The 11,266-nt window shown below is 32.2% G+C and overlaps 1 protein-coding gene across 2 annotated transcripts in view; it reads right to left on the bottom strand.

The window, feature by feature from the left end:
• LOC108749437 overlaps positions 1-5,628 on the bottom strand; it is a 16,735-nt gene extending 11,107 nt beyond the window's left edge. The window contains exons 1-2 of one of the 2 annotated variants that reach the window (XM_018488160.1): positions 5,591-5,627; positions 5,454-5,493 (exon numbers count right to left, since the gene is read on the bottom strand). The gene's annotated coding sequence lies outside the window, so the exon portion shown is untranslated. Of the gene's footprint in view, positions 1-5,453 lie in introns of both variants that reach the window. The other variant, XM_018488159.1, reaches the window with a different exon arrangement.
• Positions 5,629-11,266: the final 5,638 nt, after the last annotated feature.

Below are 11,266 nucleotides of genomic sequence, written 5' to 3'. Positions count from 1 at the left end.
AAATGGATCAAGAACGTTATTTTCCTCCAATTTCACTTCAATTTATTCGGATTAATTTACTCATGAAATTCATCATCAAGATCTTTAAACCGTTTCCTTTTTTTTCTTTCTCTTTCTTGAATTTTCGCGTGATTTCCAATTATGTTCTTTTCGGACGCGCATTCGGAGTCTTTCTAATTTGCATCCAAAATCACGTGCCTTAATTTCGATGTTGGGGGAGTCAGCTGTGCCCTCCTTCTTCAGCAGGCAACGAACCCCGAGCGATTCTTATGAATGGAATGCATATTCATTCAATTTCTGCGCGGTGCACGTGTTGGCTTCTACAGATCCGACATATGCTAAAAATCTTTCTCGCGCCAACTGTCGCTTCCTGCATAAATCCACGGACCTTGAAATGTATTCTTTTCGCGAAGAGAAATCACCCCGGTCACGCTCTGTTCGACAAGGAAGAGACTCGCGCGAGAAAGAAACCAGGTAATCACTGGGTGTAGGAAGTAAGTCGAGCGTTTGGTGTACCTTTCCGGAAAATCGTAGATTGTAAGGCATTAAAGATTGTGCCAACGACCTGCAATTTTTTATACATTCTAAGAAATTTCCCGGGATATTTAATATTTTTCCAAGAATGCAGGGAAAATAGATGCGATAAAAATGCAGACAAATAAATAAATTGTTTTCTATTAAGAATATTTTACAGTGTCGTATATTTTATTTAAAGGATTTAAAATTTCTTTCTTCTCTGTTCGGTCATGATACTCTTCTTTTATCTTATAATGACTACAGCTCATAAAAATTTTATACTGAATTATTTGCATTATATTATTATCTCTTCTTATTGTCAAACTTTATATATATATATATTAATCATTAAATGCAATTTATAGTGCGAACGTTTGTGATATCTTCTGTTTACTATCATCACTAATTTATTTATTAATTACGTTATGTGTTAAATATATCAATCAAGTTAGGAATCAAATCAGCATTTAGTCGCAGTTTTATCTTTTGTCTATAATTAATATTTGTATTTATATTTATACTACGTATAAATGATGATATGTATCATTTAGCATGCCTGTTTATTATTTGCATCCAATAAAGTTATTATTATTATTATTAATATATTTGATAACAATGTATAACGACATGAGTCCGAGGCCGAAGAAAAACCTCAAGGAATCACATGATCCTTTTAACTGAAGGGTGCATGCGTTTAACGAACGTCCCCTCGTTGCCTAAGATTTAAAGTTAGTCTGCGGCATCACCCCTCCTATACTTTCCGCTGTGTAACTGTGGTTTAAATTGGTATAAAAAAGGAACCCTCCCCTCGATCCAACGGGAATATTTCCTGTCGGATGTTTTCATCCGGCAGTCGCGACGTTTCTAAGAGAGGAAAGCTACGCGAGAAAAGTAGAAGCATGCAGTCTCATGTGTATTCAATCTGTCTCCGCCACAAGCTGCACCAACTGTAGTCGTTTATAAGTGTGCGAAGAGAGACCGCGAGATAGACGAAGAAATTACAGAATGCTCGGAAAAAGTGAATCACTGCTAGATATTAACGGAAACTCCGTTTCTTCACATGAAAAAAAAATAAAAATAAAAATAAAAAAATATATATATGTATATATAAAATATATACATATATGAAATATTATCAAGCTTTATTAATTTATAAATCATTAAAGAAAACAATGAAAATTGAAATGTAATGTTAAAATGTCAAAAATACCTTACACGATTAATTACGTTAAAAAAAAAAAAAATCATGCGTGTAATGTAGAGTTAATAACATTTTATATTTTACACGTAAAATTATTTGGATGATTTTTAATAAAATACACAACTTTCGATGATGTCAGTAGAAAAGGCGGAACATATGTTCCGTAAACAAGCGTTTATTAAAGAGCCTTCACCCCACGGCATCGGTATCCCATGTAAAACTGCGAACTAGAAATTATTGTAACACATCATGGAAATTTCCTCAACGTTCTCTTGTTCCAATGTCGATGATCGCTATCGGCCAGTTAAATTATCTTGGGATCCCCTTTAATAATTAACGTCACGGCACGCAATACAATTGCAATCTGCATTTTGTCGAGCAGCGTAATCTCTATATCGCGTGAAGCGTCTTTCTAAATATACATATTCCTCCTCATTTGATTGCTTTTTTTCCATGAACGCTCGATTATGCAGTTAAGTTTATCTATGGAATTCACGATCCGTGACATTGTTTGGAAAAACACGTTCCGAACCATTTAAAAGCATAATTTATGATAACTCGTTTCATTGTGTCTTCTGCATTTTTATTCAGGATTTCGGGCTATCGACATTTTTTTCTGTATTCAAGCAACCACCCACAATTTCTATCCTCACGTGCTACTAAACGAAAATAGATTTACGTAGGTCGTGGAATATCGTTTAGTAGTTTATTTAGCGTTCGCGTAATGTACGTTCATTTGCTATAGGTCAGTGACGCCTGTGCCTCTCACGCTTTAAAGAGATCAAGGAAGGAGACAATTCTTTTGTGATTTTGAACAAGGAAGCCGAAAATGGAATGAAATTGTACATTTTTGTTGAATTCGTTTCGATTTTCATTTCCGATTGCGATTTGAGTCTCTCTTTCTAGATTTTTCGAACTTATCTTTAAAAGTTATATTTCCTTATCCAGAATAGTACAATACTTTTCAAGTTTAGAAGTAACTATTTTTATTATTTAACTATTTGTGTATTTTTTTATTAATAATGCAATAGTATAAAAATTCTATTTAATGATGACACATTACAAAAGTTTCTTATCGAAAATGAACGAATCAGAAGAATCTGATGATGTTAATTAGAATTTTAGTCTCAATTAGAATTATAATAGAAAATTTAATTAAAAAATACTAATTTTTTTTGTCCATTTTTCAACAGAATTTTAATAAATGCAATCAAACTTTTTTTTTTAGCCGCGATAGAATATTTAAGATAATGCTGCCGGCGAAAATGTAGAGTGTATCCGATGAATTTTATAACAGAGACATGAGGCACGAGCGCAGCACTTAGCACTTTCGGCACATCCTCGTTCAGATTAACAAATATTTATTCTTGCACTGTCTGGAACTCGAAAGATCCGCGCAGACGTCGGTGACTTTTTTCCCTTCACAATGGTACGATACACGGCGGAAATGTCAGTGTTGATTCGAAAAATAAAAATCAATACACACATTTTTAAACGTGATGAAGAAGAAGACCGATTTCCCGCACTCTGTTGCTTTAATATAAAAACTCTCGCTTGTCGGTTTTTGCATTTCGTTTTGTATTCCTTCGTTTTATTCGTATTTCTGTACGTATAAAGCATTACCCAGCAAGGTAAGAGGATATAATTATCATTCACGTTCCGACCCGAAGAGAATATTCACGAAGAGCACGACGCAGTATACGAATGCATATAAATTTTAATTGCTTGTAATTGCTTAAGTACACGTATATATATATATATATATAGGAACCTCGCATTTATACCGCGAGGGTGTACTTGATCCGATCGTAGGTCAAGATAAGATGATACAAGTTACTTTTCTTTCCTTTTCGTATCTTTATTAAATTATCATAGTAATCTTTATTATTTTGCTTTGCTAAATAATTGCTGCAATTTGTGCAACAAGAAAAATATTTTTAGGACAAGTTTTACTCAACATAAAATAAGCGAAAAGCACTAGTCTCAAGTTAGTTACTTGAATTTGCTTTTCATTGTTTCCTATCAGTCATTTATTTAATCTATTGGATATTTGTTATTATATATATATGTATATTTAACATCATAAAGGCACTTGTTTAAATTGAAATTATTTTTCGTTAATTTTCATAAGATTATTAAATATTGTAACTATAAATATATATATATATGCAATTAAAAAAAGATTTTTTTTATTCTTTTGTCACTTCTTAAGGCGTTATCATTAAAGGTTAAAAATATCACTCAATGGGGAAATATAAGCTCTTCGCTATCTTACACTTTTTCCGGCCGTGAGTACTCTCGCTGCGATATTGTAAGGCATCACGCAAGAATGGACGTAAATTGTTCTATCATCGACGACGTGGACACTTTCTTGATATGGCGAGGAAAGATGGCGTAAAGAGGAGAGCTCGTGGATGTTGTCCGGTCGAAATTTAAAACCTTTGCAGCGCAATCACTTTCTCCATTGTCGCAAGAAATCCAAGACCACTATTGTCCTGAATCCGAGCAGCGCCGTAAAGACCCAGCCAATCGTATAACGTTACGTTAGCTTAAATCCCGTGTGTAACACTAGTCACGTGCAACCCCCTTCACTCTTTTTTCTCAGATCCACTCACGTCCGTTCTCGATTTGTCTTGATCTAAGTATCCCTCACGAATGACACCGGACATTAGAGTGACCCACAGAATTACTCGTTCCGTGTAGTACGCGTTTCGATATGGTACTTTGAATCGATATATTTGCTTTGCATGGATTCGATGTGACGCTATGACGCGATGCCCAGTTCATTGTTCTACGCATAACGGATACATATGAACTCATGCGATCGCTTCGTGTAATTGTAGTGAGATGTCGGATAAATGTGTATGTCATACATATATTACAGATATTGTACGTGACCGAATAGGCATATCGAATTAAAATGCGGTACATGTATCAAGATATTATATATTAAGATTTAAAACGACCGCCGATGCGATGATTGATATTAATCAGAGTTTTAACTTTAAGGATGATATTCATTGTTCGTTCTTATTTTAAGAACATTTTAAGTAATGTTCTAAGATGCTAATACAACTCTCTGATTAACATTATATTTAAGGCAGTCTTAAATATAAGAATTGATTTTGAATACCGACTTAAACCGTATTGTTAATAAACCATTGCAACTGATGTAACGAAATAATGCAGCGAAAAACCAAAATTTGAAAAAGTTAAGCCATTTGATTTGTCCTACATTACTGAAAATCTCATTGACTTTAATTCCTTTGATCCCTTTACAGCCAATTGATTGAACATATATTTTTTGCCACGAATGAAGCTAAAGTCTTCGAATTTATTGTCGAAAACAGAAACTGAAAAAGTTCAGCCATTTTTAATTTTGCAGATGGACATTCAGATGGATAGACGTATGGTCAAACCAACACTATAAAATTATAAAGTAGTTTGCTATGCTGCAATGCTTAATAATAGATGTTGTGATTTTACACATTATCTTAACAGTTTACATATTATCTTAAGACAGTATACTTAAAACGCACACACACATACACACTCATTTTTTCAAAAGTAAAGAGTTTCTTAACTTGTAAAGGAACTATTTTTCAAAATAATCTGATATTTGAACTTATATTTATTGCACTCTCAATCATTAAAGACTCAGCTTCGACCGTTATGAGTCTTTATTTTCCATTGATTGTGTATTGCACTCTTTATTATGCAAATAATTTTAACTCACCTATGTGTGCCTTGCAGTGTTAATAAGATTCTATCGTAAACTGTAAGAAAATCACAAGAATCAGCGCAATTATTAATTATTGAAAACTGTAGATACTACAAATTCTTGAAAATTATATTATATGTTGACTACAGTACTGAGTTATTAAAATTCACAGTCCAACCGATCATCACAAGTTTCTGGCATCGACTGACGCTCTTTATGCTTCTCTGTGCTTTAACGAGAACGGCACATTCCACGGGCATTTCTGTTACTGTGTTTTGATCTCCACGCGTGGTACAGTGGATCGAAACAACTAGAGGTTCTCAAACATGATAGTGGAACATTTACTTTTATTACTTTTTATGTCTTCATTTGCGTAGTACTTTAACTTAGGATTTCAGTAAAGTATTTTTGCATTACCTTGTTTCCGTTTTTTAATTTCGAGCGTATAAATAGAAATGTATGTACTTTCATATATAATGATGAAAAATAATCGATATTCTATAATAAACATAATTATAAAATTTTATTATTTCCTATTCTAGTAGAATGATGAGAACATAGTAGAAGCAAGATTTCACTTTGTTTTCTAATAGTTAAAAAAATCTTGTAAACATTGTTATCATAAATATCCTGCCTAGACGTATATGCATAGCATTACAGAAGTGTCTCCCTGAATTTGATGGGTCTTTAATATATTCTTGTCTAGAATAAGGGGTACGTATTTTTGTACTGTTCCTGTTTTCACTTTTAAGAGGTGAAACACCCTATAAAGAAAATCGATTATTGTCTTTTTTGAATTAAAGGTTTATCATCAAAATCGAAAGAAGATACTTCGGTGATGTTAATAAAATCTTTCTGATCGGATAAATAAAACTATCAAATCCTTACAAATTTTACGCGTCAATTTTACGCAAATATGAGTGAGATTGCAATTAAGAACATGAATCGACCAAGATAATCATTACTTCTGAGAACTGATTATCTAAGGTACTCGCAAGCTGCCTAGCTTGCGTATATGTAAATATGGTTTACCTTGCTGTTGTTGCACGCGTCTTACCCGAGAAAAAATGTTATATATATGGACATATTTTATATATAATTATATATAATTTTATATAATTATATATAATTATATCTATATAATTATATATGAAACATTTTTTCTCGGGTAGTTGGCGCAAGATACTATTGTGTATCTCTTAATATTTTTCAAATAGATCAAATCAGACATGGAAATACATTTGAAAATAGTTTTTATTATTATACATTTTTTTAAATTAAGCAGCTCATTTTGATCAAATTAGCAAAATGTTCGAACGTTCTGTATTAATGAATCTTATTTATTTATCTGTTCTTCCCCTGCCCACCCTTTATAATATAATTTCAATATAATTTCTAATATATATGAATTAAATGTATAACTATTTTACTAAATATTTTTAATGATAAAATATACAAAGTCAAACTTTTTTTGAGCTCCGTCGAGGAATTTCTATTATTCGATTCACTACATCGCGGCGACTGGCGCGTCGCGGAGGCGTCGATTTTATTTATAGACTCGTGAATGCATGGCTGCATCAGGGAGAATGAGTGAAGAGAGACGGGGGTGCACGTCGAACAGCAAGGGAGTATTGGCCCCGAGAAAGGAAGTCTATTTCCGGAAAAAGGGGAAAACTCTAATTTGCCGAGTCGTGCGCTTGAAAATGCGTGCACGTCATTTGATTTAAAAAGATCAAGTACATTGAAATTTCGTATTGACATATCATGCACGCAGAAATGCGATCATAGAATAGAAAACAAAAAACATCTTATAAATAAATTAGTAAATTAAAATAAAATAATGAAATTAAGGCAAATGAAAGTATAACGCGGTTATTGAAGCGTGATTAAATAATAATGTTGTTTCGTGCAGTATTTAATTGAGTATACTTAAATACGAATTAAATACTGCACGAAACAACAGTATTATTAATCACGCTTCAACAACCGCGTTGTACTCTCATTTGCTTTAATTATTTTATTTTAATTTATTAATTTATTTATAAGATGTTTTTTGTTTCTATTCTATGATCACATTTTACACGATATGTTAATACGAAACTCAATGTACTGGATCTTTTCAAATCAAATATACTCTCATTTGCCATAATTTTATTATTTATTTCGAGAGTCATAAAGGATGTTATAATTTTATCGTTACTAAATTAAAATAAATTAAGTTGATGGTATTTGCTTAGGATATATTCCAAGAATAAATTCAGATGTGACAAATAAAAGATGTGAGCTTATGTGAATTTCTGCGGAGTATGTAACTACATAGTGTGTAACTACAAGACGATAGGATGTAATTTACAAAGAAATGTAGAGAAATTTCCTTATAATAATTTCAGTTTATATTCGATAATTATCGTATTAAAGAAGACTAAAAATTCAAAGTCTGCAGTTAACTTTACTTGGTAAATATATTTTAATTGTTTGTGTGAATTATATCTTTACGCCATTTACGCAACAATCGCGGAGGCTTATATTGGCATTTTATTTGTACTAAATCAATAATAAATGTAAAAAAAGAAGAATGATCTTTCTGTTATTTATGAAACATAATATATTTTAAGACTACATGTACATTGAGATTCTAAAAATGTATATTTCAGAACTTCCGCGCTCTTAAAATTTAAAGGATTGTGTCAACTTGAAGTTTCAAGTGTGACCGTCTGGTTCGCGTTACAAAGAGTGCTCTCGTAACTTTTTTTTTCTTCAAGTCGCCAGTAAACCGGATGCGACATTACCGAGCGGCACGAGTCATAAAAGTACGTTAACCTGTTTGACAACAAATTTTTAACCGTTTCTTTTTTTCTCGAGCAGTGGCGATTTCTTCGTTTCTTTCGTGATAACTTTAAAACGCGTCGCCTCTTCCTCTCGTTTCGCTCGCTCGCTGAGACCGTTATCATGATGTGCCGCACTTTTGGCGAATAATCAAAAAGATACCTAAAACGAAAACCGATACCTGGCTGTCAATTCTCATTATAAATCAACTTCGCTCTGAAATAATCTCAAAATTTAACTTGGATCTCATTTGTATAACTTCCGCTGCCAACATTTTTATACAGTGAACGCACAAAGTATTTGTACAAATTTTTATTTAAAAAAAGTTTTATTTGTGTAGAAAATAAATAATTATTACCAATTTATTAATTATTATTAGCAATTTATGATGAATATATTCTGTCCTATTATAAACAAATATCGAGCTTCGCGAAAATAACCGTGTTTATGATTTTCAAAGCTGAATTTCTTGACTGTATAAGTACTTTTGAGCTGTCCGTTATTTATATACGTAATATGAACTATAGATTTTTAGTATTCGTGAGTAACAGTGAATAACGAAACATAGCCTTTGTGGATCCAAATAATATAATTTTTTATTTTTGCTTATTATTGAGATATTAATTATTAATAACACATATTTTTAGATAAAATAATTTTGAGAAATATATACAATCTAATTTATATTCTTTGTTAATAAACTGCTAATTAATATTTATTTTTTAAAAATAAGGTTTTAAAAAAAGACCCCCTGGTGTACGAATACTTTTTGCATGTACTATATACTTTGAACGAATTCTTCGAAACATGATTTTCTCTTTCAGCGTTTATGTTTCTTGTAACTCATTTAAAATTAAACAACATACATTTATTTAGCCAGCAAAAAATAATGTGTTTTTAATGAAAGTTTGATTCGAATTTAAAGTAGATTTTGGTTAAACATTTGCATTTGGATAAATTGTAATTCAGTTGCACATTGACTTTAATGAAGCTTTTGGTTGACAAACTGAAATTGATAAAAAGATAGGCCACATTGCTCGTCGCCTAATGCATTCGTCGTAGCCGTATCTTCAGTCCGTGCTCTTAACTGCTGCTAATGGCGATCCCTTCGAGTGGCGGAGAAAGTAATCAAAGTCCAGGATGCACGAAGGGAAGAGGCTTAGAAGGCGCGCGGTGATTTCGAGCCGCTTGAGCGCTGTTGCGGAGGCGGTGATACGGAACGACCGAAACACAAACGGACACTCGTTTTTTCGCTCTTTATATTCAGGCTGGAAGTGATTTCACGCTCCGGAGGACCTCTCTTTGGTCTCCAGACAGGATCTAGGCGAGGCATCCTGCTAGCGATCCTCCTTCCTTATATGTATAAGCATCGTTTAGTCATTTATTCTTTATTTATTAATTTTCCTTATTAGTTTCTTTCTTAGATAATAATGATTTTTAAATGATTGCTTAGATTGTTTCATTATTGTTAATGAAACAGAAAACAATTACAATAGATGATAATACACATCGAGAGAAAAGTTTTTGGTTTTTGTGATTATAATTACTATTAATAGTAACAATTATAAAAATAAAGTCCCTAATCATAATATCTCTACTGTATTACAGTCGGAAATATTATTTTTCTCAGGGTATTTTTTATGTATAAATGTATATAAACTCATAAAAAAAATTACAAATTCAATGGATAACATAGGTATATCTTACTTGTTGCTAAGAATAAAATTAAAAACATATAAAGATTAAAAAGAAAGAAAATTCAAGTGAACGTAAAATTGGATATGGTTAATGATGGCTCAGGGATCTTGATTACTGCGGTAGATGGACAGTAATTCGCGTCGGCTCGCTTGCTGGAAAGATTCTGGAAATAGCCTCGCCGTCATTCCGTTCTGTTGTGATCCAAGAGAACAGGTCATGATCGTGATCAAATTCGCGACGATTCTCACAAGGAGTCGTGAGAGACAAGACGAAGGACGTTGGCTCTCGGTGATTCGTAACCCTGAGCGACTCGATACGGTTAGTTTTTGCGGTGTCTTGGTCCACCGGCCAAGAGAATCGGAGGAAAGGTCCCTCCGTGGGACATCCCTGAGGGAACCGCATGTTGCAAACGCACTTACTTTGTGTAACCGTAATCCATCGGCGATAGATTGATCGAACTTCGATGCGAGGGGAGAACCACCGACTGAAATTTCATCAGGCATCAGATAAATGTGCCATTTTTTATTTCTCTTTATATTTAATAGTGAAAATATATAAAATTTTATGTGCTTTTACAAAAATTAATAACGTAGTACTAATTTTTTTAAATTAGTAAAGTAATACTTTTAACTTTAATTGTGTTAAATATATTTTTATACTAAACAAAAATAATAATAATAATAGTATACTTTATAGTTTCTATGCAAATTTTTGTAATATTATGTAATATAATAATAATATAATAATTTTACAAATATTTTTTAAAGTATATAAGAATCACTTAATAATTTTTCTACTCGCAAAAATGATGAAAATTAGTATAGACAAGAATGATCTTGTATCGAATGACCAAAAAATCATTGTGTCTAAGAATAGTAAAGATTAATCTACATTAATAGAAATAAACATTATAATTCCAAAAATATACGCAGTTTTATCCAAAGAAGTCAGCAGGAAACGTACAATCAGTATCCAAACATTTATTTAATCAATTGTAAATAATTTTCGGAATATATAAATAAATTATGAATCATCGAGAGTTATGGAACGAATGGCATGAAAGAACTGGTTTTTTTTTCTCAACACAGTCTAGTGACTTACGTGATTATTTCATTCAGTCAAGACTCGAACAGTGCAAGTACCATTGACAGATTTATAATATCTTCATCGTTATATACTTTGCTGTCAATGGGAATATTGTCAGCTTAACGATGAATAAAACATAACAGCACTCAAAGATGATTAAAATTGCAAGGACGCATCGCCTGATTCATTTTCATGATAAAATTTTGCAATTTTGAACA

This window comes from Trachymyrmex septentrionalis, unplaced genomic scaffold (genome assembly GCF_001594115.1).
Source record: "Trachymyrmex septentrionalis isolate Tsep2-gDNA-1 unplaced genomic scaffold, Tsep1.0 scaffold29, whole genome shotgun sequence".
In the NCBI taxonomy this organism is placed as follows: Eukaryota; Metazoa; Arthropoda; class Insecta; order Hymenoptera; family Formicidae; genus Trachymyrmex; species Trachymyrmex septentrionalis.
Note: the sequence above shows the minus strand (reverse complement) of the source record. Positions and strands in the feature narration are given on the sequence as shown.